The sequence below is a fragment of the Elephantulus edwardii genome, unplaced genomic scaffold, assembly GCF_000299155.1.
Source record: "Elephantulus edwardii isolate Elephantulus edwardi_28Jun2011 unplaced genomic scaffold, EleEdw1.0 scaffold00001, whole genome shotgun sequence".
Lineage (NCBI taxonomy): Eukaryota > Metazoa > Chordata > Mammalia > Macroscelidea > Macroscelididae > Elephantulus > Elephantulus edwardii.
Window position 1 is genome coordinate 44,700,589 of NW_006399751.1, and position 9,675 is coordinate 44,710,263.

The following is a 9,675-nucleotide window of genomic DNA, read 5'->3' on the forward strand; positions in this document are numbered from 1 at the left end:
TCTGTCCCTCCAACCCTTCCAAGCGTGATGTCCTTCTCCAAGTAATCACCTCTCCTAACAACATGCCTTAAAGTGTGTGAGATGAAGTTTTGTCTTCCTTGCCTCCAAGAAGCACTCTGGTTGCCCCTTCTCCAAGACATATCTGTTTGTTCTTTTGGCAGTTCATGGGATATTCAGTAGTACTCTTCTCCATAACCACTAGCAAGATGAGTGAATAAAAATCTCAAGTGCCAAGACAAAGCATTGAAACTTTTCAGAACACCTAGGACAAAAGATGTTCCTAAAAGCTTTCAAAGACAAGTTACATACAAGGACTTGGGAATCAAATTCTACTGCCCTCAAAATTCTAAGGGACAACAATTTTCAAACTATAATTCTATATTGCCCAAAACATCAGTTAAATCAGAAAGGATAGCATAAAGGCAAGTTCCAAACATACACAGACTCAGATATTTAGTCTACTGTTTATCCTATCTCAAGAAGTTTCTGAAAGATGTAAAAGATGAGAGAAGTCATAAAAGAGGCTCTTGAAATACAGGAAACAGTAATTTAGAAATAGAGATTTACCAGGACTAATGATATGCATGAAGTTTTACAACACCCAAAAATTTTCAGAGAAAGAAAATAATAAATTTTAGAAAGGGAAGGGGACTTATTATTAACGCTACTGTAAGTTGAATAAGGAAAAAAATACAAACATAGACTATTACTTTGCTCAGTAGTGACAACCTGTATGTAGACATAGCAATATAAATATAGTTTAATAAAAAAATGTGATACAGCAATATGTGGTAGTATATGGTAGGAGTTGTGGGGTATTGTGCTATGTATAATTGGGAGCGTAGTGTGAAGAAGGTGTGCTGAAATCCCATAGGCACATGGTTCAAGGCCACCACTGCTCCACGGGAGGATGGGCAATCTCCTCCCATGTGATTAACTGGATCTGAAAACCCACTGGAGGATTAACTATTGGTCGATTGTAACTCTATAGTACACAACAAGAACAATGGCATAAGAGAGCTGGAGGCTCAACTAACCATCATATAGGCAATCAGAAGGCAATGCCAACTGTATTGCTAATTTATTTTACAAATATATATGTACTAGTTTGGGGCATTGTTCTAAAGATTAATTCATATGAGGTGAGGACTATAATACCCTTATTTTAGCGAATGGAGAGCTAAGACACAGAGAAGGTAAGATGTTTGCCCACACAGTTAGTTCAGAATCAGGATTCCAAAACAGATACAGAGTTAATACCAAAATAGTTGAAAATTGAAAAATATTGGCCTCTAGGAAATAGAATTGAGGTTGAGAAAGAACTAGGCAAAGTTTTTGTTTTTAGGGATGTTGTTTTTTTGGGTTGGGTTTTTGTTTTGTTTTGTTTTGTTTTGTTTTGTTTTGTTTTGTTTTGTTTTGTTTTTAATGCTTGGAAGAGTGGACGGACAGCCCAGGACAGGAAGACTGCGTATGAGATTAATTGATACAGTAACTGGGGTAACGAGGGTAGGTGTGTCAGATTCAGTGAGATTGCCTCAGAATAGGGCAGGGTTCAGAGCTATTGTGCACAGGGTTGCTGTGAGTCACAGGCAACTGGATGGGACATAACAACATTATTATAAGATTTTTTAAACCTTATTTGAGGCTCTATGTGACCTGTCCCCTTCTTGTTCTTCCAGCCTCATCTTCCCACTTCTTGTCTAAGACTCTGCTTTAATTATAACCGAAGATTTCGCATTCCCTACACAGCCATTTTTGTCTGGGTCTTTAGGTCTTTTTCCCATTCTTCTCTGCCTGGTTAACACACTAGAGTCAACTGAAACTCCATGAGGTGCATGACATCCTGAATGGACCACCCAGTTCTTATCATGTGTCTTTCAACACTCAAAAAAACTATACCCCATTTGTCTAAAGAGACCAAAATAGGACATGAGGGCATGGGGCCCTGAGCATCTCTCTAAAAGGACCAGAGGGAGTGAGAATAGTCCCTCACAGCCCCAGAACAGGAAGCAGATAAAGAGCCTAAACCCAGCTCCATGGAGCCTCTAGAGCCACAGCAGTAGTAAGAGGTTTGTTTATTCGTTGTTGACTCACAGTTCTGGTACCGAGATTGTGATTTATTAGGGAAGTAAGTTGGAGAGTGGGGGAGGCAAAGAATATCATTGTTGTTGTTGTTATGTGCTGTTTGTTATGTGCTGTCAAGTCCCTTACAACTCATAGTGACCCTACGTATAACAGCTCTGAACCCTGATCTATCCTGAGCCAACCTTATTGTCTCTGACACACCTATCCCCATTACTCCAGTCACTGAATCAATCCATCTCATCCAGGGTCTTCTTCTCTTGCGCTGTCTCTCCACCCACCCAGGCATGATGTCCCTCCCTCTCCAAGGATTGGTCACTCCTTGCAACATGTCCAAAATATGTCAGACAGAGCTTCAGATGAATCCTTGCCTCCAAGGAGAAGCCTGGTTTCACCCACTGCAGGCTGAACCTGTTTGTTCTCCTATCAGTTCATGGTATATTCAAAACACTTCTCCAGCACCACAGCTCAAAGGCATCAATTCTTCTGTCATCTCTCATCATTGTCCAGCTTTTTGATGCATAGTAAGTAATTGTGAAAATGATGGCTTGGATCAGGCACACCTTAGTCTCCTGAAGGATGCTGTTGTTCTTCTGTACTCTGGACAGGTTCCTGACAACAGACTTTCCCAATGTCTTTTTATTTCCTGGCTGCTGGTACCAAGAGTGTTGATTGTAGAGCCAAGCAAACTGAAGCTGTGAACAATCTCAATCTCTTCACCATCTATCATGATGTTTCCAATCGACCCAGTGGTGAGAATCTTTGTTTCCTTGATGTTGAGCTTCAATCCATACTGAAGGCTGCAGTCTTCGACCTTCTGCAGCAAATGTCTCAGGCCCTCCTCACTCAATGAAAAGTATACCCTAGATAATTGGCCTAAGTAAAGGAAAACAAAAGATCTGCCTACTAGCTACCTGCCATCCAACTCCTCACCACTGTAAGGTGGACTAGCTAAAAATCTTTACTAGGCATTTGTTGTTAAAAAAACAAACAAACAAAAAACCAAACCACGAAACAAACCAGCAGTCGGATCCAGGCAATAGGTGCAGCGACTCTTCTCTCACTCCCTTTGCCATATCCCTTTTGCTTCCAGAAACATGGCCTCTGGTGTGGCTGTCTCTGATGGTGTCATCAAGGTGTTCAATGACATGAAGATGCACAAATCATTGACACCAGAGGAGGTGAAGTAGTGCAAGAAGACGGTGCTCTTCCGCCTGAGCGAGGGCAAGGAGACTCTGGTTGGATGTCAGCCAGACTGTCGATGACCCCTATGCCACTCTTGTCAAGATTCTGACTGCCACTATGCCCTGTATGATGCAACCTATGAGACCAAGGAGAGCAAGAAGGAAGACCTGGTATTTATCTTTTGGGCCCCTGAGTCTGCACCCCTTAAAAGCAAAATGATCTATGCTAGCTCCAAGGATGCCATCAAGAAGAAGCTGACAGGGATCAAGCATGACTTATACACAAACTGCTATGAGAAGGTCAAGGACCACTGAACCCTGACAGAGAAACTGGGAGACAATGCTGTCATCTCCCTGGAGGGCAAGCCCTTGTGAGCCCCATCAGCCCCCTTCCTGGAGGATCTGGCATCCTCAGACCTGCCCATGGAGGCTGCAGGCTGCTCCCTTTCTGCCAGACTGGAGAGGCTGGGGAGATCCCAGTAAGGGAGGGTAATCCCTTCACCCCAGTTGCCAAACAGTCCCCCAACCCTGGACCTTCCTCTTCCCTCTGCCCCTGATGGTTCTGGCCATCTCAAATTGCTTTTGATCTTCTTTTGATCTTCCTATTGGGTTGAAACAGACCAAGTTCCCCCAGGCACCCCAATTTAAGAGTACCTTTATTTTTCTTAATTACACCTCCACTCTCTACCTGTTCCTTTTCCTTTCCAGGCTGCCAATTGCTAACCACAATAGTAACTCTGCTTGTCTGTTTAGTTCTGTGTATAAATGAAATATTGTGGAGATGATCCTTCCCCATGCTGGCTGGTTCCCATTCCCTTGTCCCCTGGTCATGCCCACTTTAGTCAGGATCACCCAGGAACCTTCCATTTAAAACCAAAAAAAATTAATAATAAAAAGGTTCACTAATAAAAAGAAAAACACAGCATGTATTTGTTGTTCATGGGTCCTGCTACACTGCAGGGCTGGCCACTTACACTGACTTCCCCACCTCCTTAGACCTCAGTTATAATGAAATTGTATGTTTATATCTCTCAATTACTTTGAATCTCTCAAGGTTAAATACTGTGTTGTATTTATCATTGTTCTCTAGATTCCAGCACAGTGTTATTCTATAACAGATCCCCAATAAATGGTTTTGCTAATTTTTCCTTCATCCAGGATAACCTCAAATTTGAAGTTCAGGTAAATTTCTCAAGGAGTATTTTCAGGCTAGAAAGGAAGCCAGGAATTGGTTTTGCCAGCTCATCTGAGTTCATTCTGCAATGGTCAGCATAAAAGCAATACCACAAACAGCAAGAACTGAGGGTCCATGAAAGAAGACATTATCTCCATTAGTCATACAAAGAGATAAGAGTAGAAAGACAGTTACTCTCTTTATATCTACCTCAAATATAGTTGTTGCTGTTGTTGTTGTTAGTTGTCATCAAGTAAATTCTGACTCACAGTGACTCCGTATGTGCAGGGCAGAACTGCTCCATAGCATTTCCAAGTCTGTGACCTTTCAGAATCAGATCATCAGACATGTCTTCTGAGATACTCTTGATTTCCCTGATAAGTGCTTCTCTTACATGGATTCCTGCTGTAGTGAATGGCACCACCACTCATCTAGCTGTAGACACCAGGAACCTAGAAATTATTCTTCATGGACCACTGTCATGCTCATCCCAACCATCTATTACCCATGGGTTGTCAATGTTACTTGTTCAACATATACCAAATCCAACCTTGTTTCCTTTTCTCCACCAGTGCCACCCTAAGCCAAGTGCTCATTACTTCTTGTCAAGACTACTGCTGCTTCTTGTTGTTGTTAAGTGCCACTGAGTTAACACCAACTTATAATGACTATTAGGTAGCAAGAGAGCTGAGAAAGAGAGAGAAGAAGCTGGTACCAAGTAATAAGCAGGTTGTTACTAAGTAGACCCGAGAAGGATGCCAGATAATCATGTGCAGAGATCAGAATGGTGTGCAGGCAGACAAAGGCAGATTCCTTTTATAAGGGCTATTAAGGAGCTGGAGAGGGAACTCTGATGGCCTAGTGGTAAGAAGCTGTCCTAAAGGCATGTGGTTCGAATCCACCAGTTGCTCTGTGAGAGAAGGATGGGAAATCTCCTCCCATGTGATTAACTGCCTCTAAAAACCTGCTGGAGTGTCAGCTATGGGTTGGTTCCAACTCAAGGGTACACATCAACAACAAGCAGATGGAGAGGGGATGGTAGTTTGCTCAGGAAGTTGGAGGATTTGACCTGGAGCCTTATCAGGATCTGGTTGCCTTGTCAGAATATGGTCAGGCTTTACAAAGTTATAGTCAGGCCTGGAGTTAAATGTTTGGGGTAGGCAAGAAACTTCCTCCAGTGACCCTTTGTACACCAGGTCTAAAACTTTGTCTGATGCTATGTAGTCATTCTTACAATCTCTGCTGTGCTCAGGTCCATTGTAGTCACTATCAGTCTATCTTGTTGAAGGTCTTCCTCTCTTTGCTCATCTTCATTCCATCGTCATTGCAAGCAAGATCACTGTTTCCAGGGATTATCCTTTCCTGACAACATGGTCAAAGTATATGAGACAAGTCTCCCCACACTTCCCTCTAAGGAGAGCTCTTTTAATTGAAGCCACACTTCACATAGAAAGGTCCTTCAAAAGAAACAGTTGAATATCCCACAATTAAAACCTTTTAAAAACTTTATATTGGTTTCCATACAAAATTCATATACATTGTGTTTTGTTTATTTACACTGTGTTTTGTAACTTCCTTTATTCACATTATGTTTCACACAATCATTCCCATGCATTGTGTTTTATAAAATTAATTACCGTTGATTCATGTCCACTGTTTACCCCAGCTTTTCCAGTCCTCACTGGATCTTTCTTAATTCCTTCACTTTTTCCCTTGCCCGCCAAACTCTGTGGCCCTCTGATTCCCACCCCTTTAATCCCCCTTCTCCCTTCCTTTTCCCCATTGGACTTTGATGCACATCTTACTAGTACTCCTATTTTTTTTACAGTTTCTCCTTAAGAGATTGAGTTTTTCACTCAACATAATACTCTCCAAGCTCTTCCATGTTACGTAGTATCTTTCAAAATTGTTGCTCCTGAGTGCTGTATAGTATGCCATTGGGTTAATGTACCACAATTTCTCTATCCATTCATTTGTTGATGGGAATTTGGGTGACATCCATGTTGTTGTTGCAATTGTGAATAACCCTCCTATGAACATATGTGTGCAATTCTCTGTGTCCCAGCTCTAATTTCCTTGTGGTATTTTCTTAGTAGTGCATTAGCTGAGTCATATGGAATGTTTATGTTCAGCTTTTTGAGTAAATGCTAAACTGCCTTCCAGAGTAGTTATACCATTTTACAGTACATGAAAGTTCCAATCTCTCCACATTTGCTCCAATGTTTATTATTTGCTGTTCTGTAAAACCTTACCACTGCTATTAGAACGAGATGGTATCTCATGGTGGTTTTGATTTGCATCTTTCTTGATTGCCAGTGATTTTGAGCATTTCTTCATGTGCCTTTGCCATCTGAATATCTTCCTCTGTGAAAATCATTCCATGTCTTTTGCCCATTTTGTAATTGGGTTTACAATTTTCCTTGTGGTGGCCCTGTAGTATTCTGTAAACTTTGATTATGAAACCCTTGTCTGAGATGGCATTGCCAAATGTTTTTTCCCAGTCAGTAGGTTTTCTTTTTGCCCTCTTGGTAAAAGTTTTTGATACATGTGGGGACTTAATCTTTAGAAGGTCCCACTTATAAGTGTTATCCTCTCCTGGTTGTACATACAAAGCCTATCAAATGGAGCAATGAAAATCTCTTCAACAAATGGTGCTGGCAAACCAGACTGCTACCAGCAGAATGCTGAAACAGGATCCACAGCTTACATCATACACAAAAAAATAAACTCAAGGTGGATCAGTGGTAAACCCAAAACCATAAAGATCATGAGAGACAAACTGAGACCAAACTTAGAAGGCCTATGCTATGGTATAAAGAGACTAGCAAATATAGTCAGAACTTAAAATCTTTTGATAGTTTTAAGACTCCCGAGTAATGGCTACCAAACTTTTAACATAACCTACAGGTTTAGCGTGGTGTGATCATTCAAGTATATCTAACTCCTCCCCAAAGAAGGGTCAGCTATAGGTCAGTTCTGGCATGACAGCACACAACAACAACTTGTTCCTCTGTACAAGCAGATAGAACTGCTCCATAGGGTTTTGTTGGTTTTATGAAAGTAGATCAGGAATTCTTTCTTCCTTGGAGCCACTGTGTGAATTTAAACAGCCAACCTTTCCATTTCTATTGTTGTTGTTGAGTACTACTGAGTCAGATCCAACCCAAAGCTGACCCTCCCGTGGGTTTTCAGAAGCAGCAAATCATATTAAATGAGATGGCTCATCTTTCTCCTGTGGAGCAGCCAGTGGGTTTGAACCGTGGACCTTTGGGTTGGCAGTGAAATTCCTAACAAGAAGGGAGCTCTGGTGGCCTAGTATTAAGAAGCTATGCTTCAATCCCAAAGACATGCAGTTCAAATCCACCAGCTGCTCTGCAGGAGAAGGTGAACAGTCTCCTCCTGTGCAAATAACTGCTTCTGAAAACTCTTTATTTCCACTGGTAACTAATTATTTATGCCACTCATTAATCATCATGACACTTTTTTATATCATACTACCTTTTAGTCTGCCCAGTTACATTGTCATTCTCTTAATCTCCCTAAACTTTGGGCTCTGAAAAATAAATTCATTAATACATGATGTTATAGACTCAAAACCTACTAAGACCTACCATATCTTTGAACACATATACCTCCTTAAATCTCATCCTCCTCATCTATAGAATAGAGATAAAAAGAGCATCTATTTTTTAATTTTTATGATGATTCAGTAAGTTAATAATAACAAAACATCAAAGTTCCTGGCACACAGTAAGAGCTTAGGAAACTAACTTTATGATATTCTTTGGCACAGAATTCAGACATTCCTGTTTCCATTAGTAACTGATCATGCATATCATTCATTAATTAACCTGAACTTAAAGAAATTCTAGTTACATTTTCAGTCTGTGCTGCTTCTAGGGGACAATAAATCTTATTACTTTATTATCCTTAGGATACAAAAATATATCAGAGGTGAACTGAAGCTAACTAGTCTAATGGTTAAATGTTCAGGAATTTTATAAATCAGTTGTTACACCTAGTCATTATTGAAAATTAAACAACAGATATTTCTAATATAAAAAATATATTAATATTAATGGTAGTAAACATGATGCATATTCAGAACTCTTTATTTTATAGTTATTTTGCTACATTTTAAAAAACAAACTAGATTGTTTTATTATATCTGGGAAAATCTGCTGTCAGGGGACCTCTTCAGAGTATTAAGAAGCAACAGCATCAGTCTAGAGAGTAAAGTGCACCTGATCCAGATCTTGGTCTTTGCAATTACTTGCTGTGCATCAGATAGCTCAGCAATGACTAAGGGTGACAGAAAAATAATTGATGACTTTGAGTTGCAGTGCTGGAGAAGAGTCTTCAACATACCATGCAAAATGTTCTTTAACTAATGATCATTCCCATTAGTCTCCTAATGAACCCTCAAGATTCTTTCTCAGAGAATACTGTAAGTTTACTTGCATTCTTGCCAAGATAGACAATCTAGTCTGTTAATCTCTGGAAATAAATTCAGAGGTCACATTGCTATGAGGAAGACATGGTAACTAAGAGCCTGACAATCAAAAGAGGGACAAGTACAGGTAGTGAAAATCGGAAGAGGAACAAATAAAGTCCAACAGCCTTGAGGCCTTTAATAAAATGGGGGGATCCATCAGCAAGTAGCTGTAATATAGCATAGGCCAAAAATTAATAATATCACCTTTGAGGAGCAGAGCATCTCAACTTATGGTAATGTAACAATGTGGAAAAAGATAGTAAGAATAGGAATATATTTTTTAAATAAAATTTTTATTTTATATTGGTTTACTTACAAAGTTTGTATACATTGTTTTCACAACAGATCTTTCCCATTTCCTTTACCTACCCCTCTCTCTAGCCATCAAATTGTGCAACTGTATGAAGTAATGCATTTTAAAATCATAATTAATGTCGTGGAATTGAACAATGTAGAAGTTAGGAGTGGATAAATGCATACTATGTTCTGGTATATATTGCCACCAGAAGAAATTTTTAAAACTAAGTCCTTAAGAAAATTTTTTCAGCCTTAATATACTATTTAAGAAAATAAAATAGTATGTAATTCACAAAAAATGGTTAACTTTATAATGTACAAGTCTTAAGCAGGCAAGCTTCAGAACCTAAACATGCTATCTTAAGTGGAATACATACTCTGGAAGAAATTATATAGAAGTAAACGGTAAATGAGATGAGATTTGTTATAATTGTATCTGTAGA

At 39.7% G+C, this 9,675-nt stretch overlaps 1 pseudogene; it reads left to right on the plus strand.

Annotated features, from left to right (window-relative positions):
- The first annotated feature begins 3,179 nt into the window (after positions 1-3,179).
- On the plus strand, positions 3,180-3,641 carry LOC102875829 (annotated as a pseudogene).
- The last annotated feature ends 6,034 nt before the right edge of the window (positions 3,642-9,675 follow it).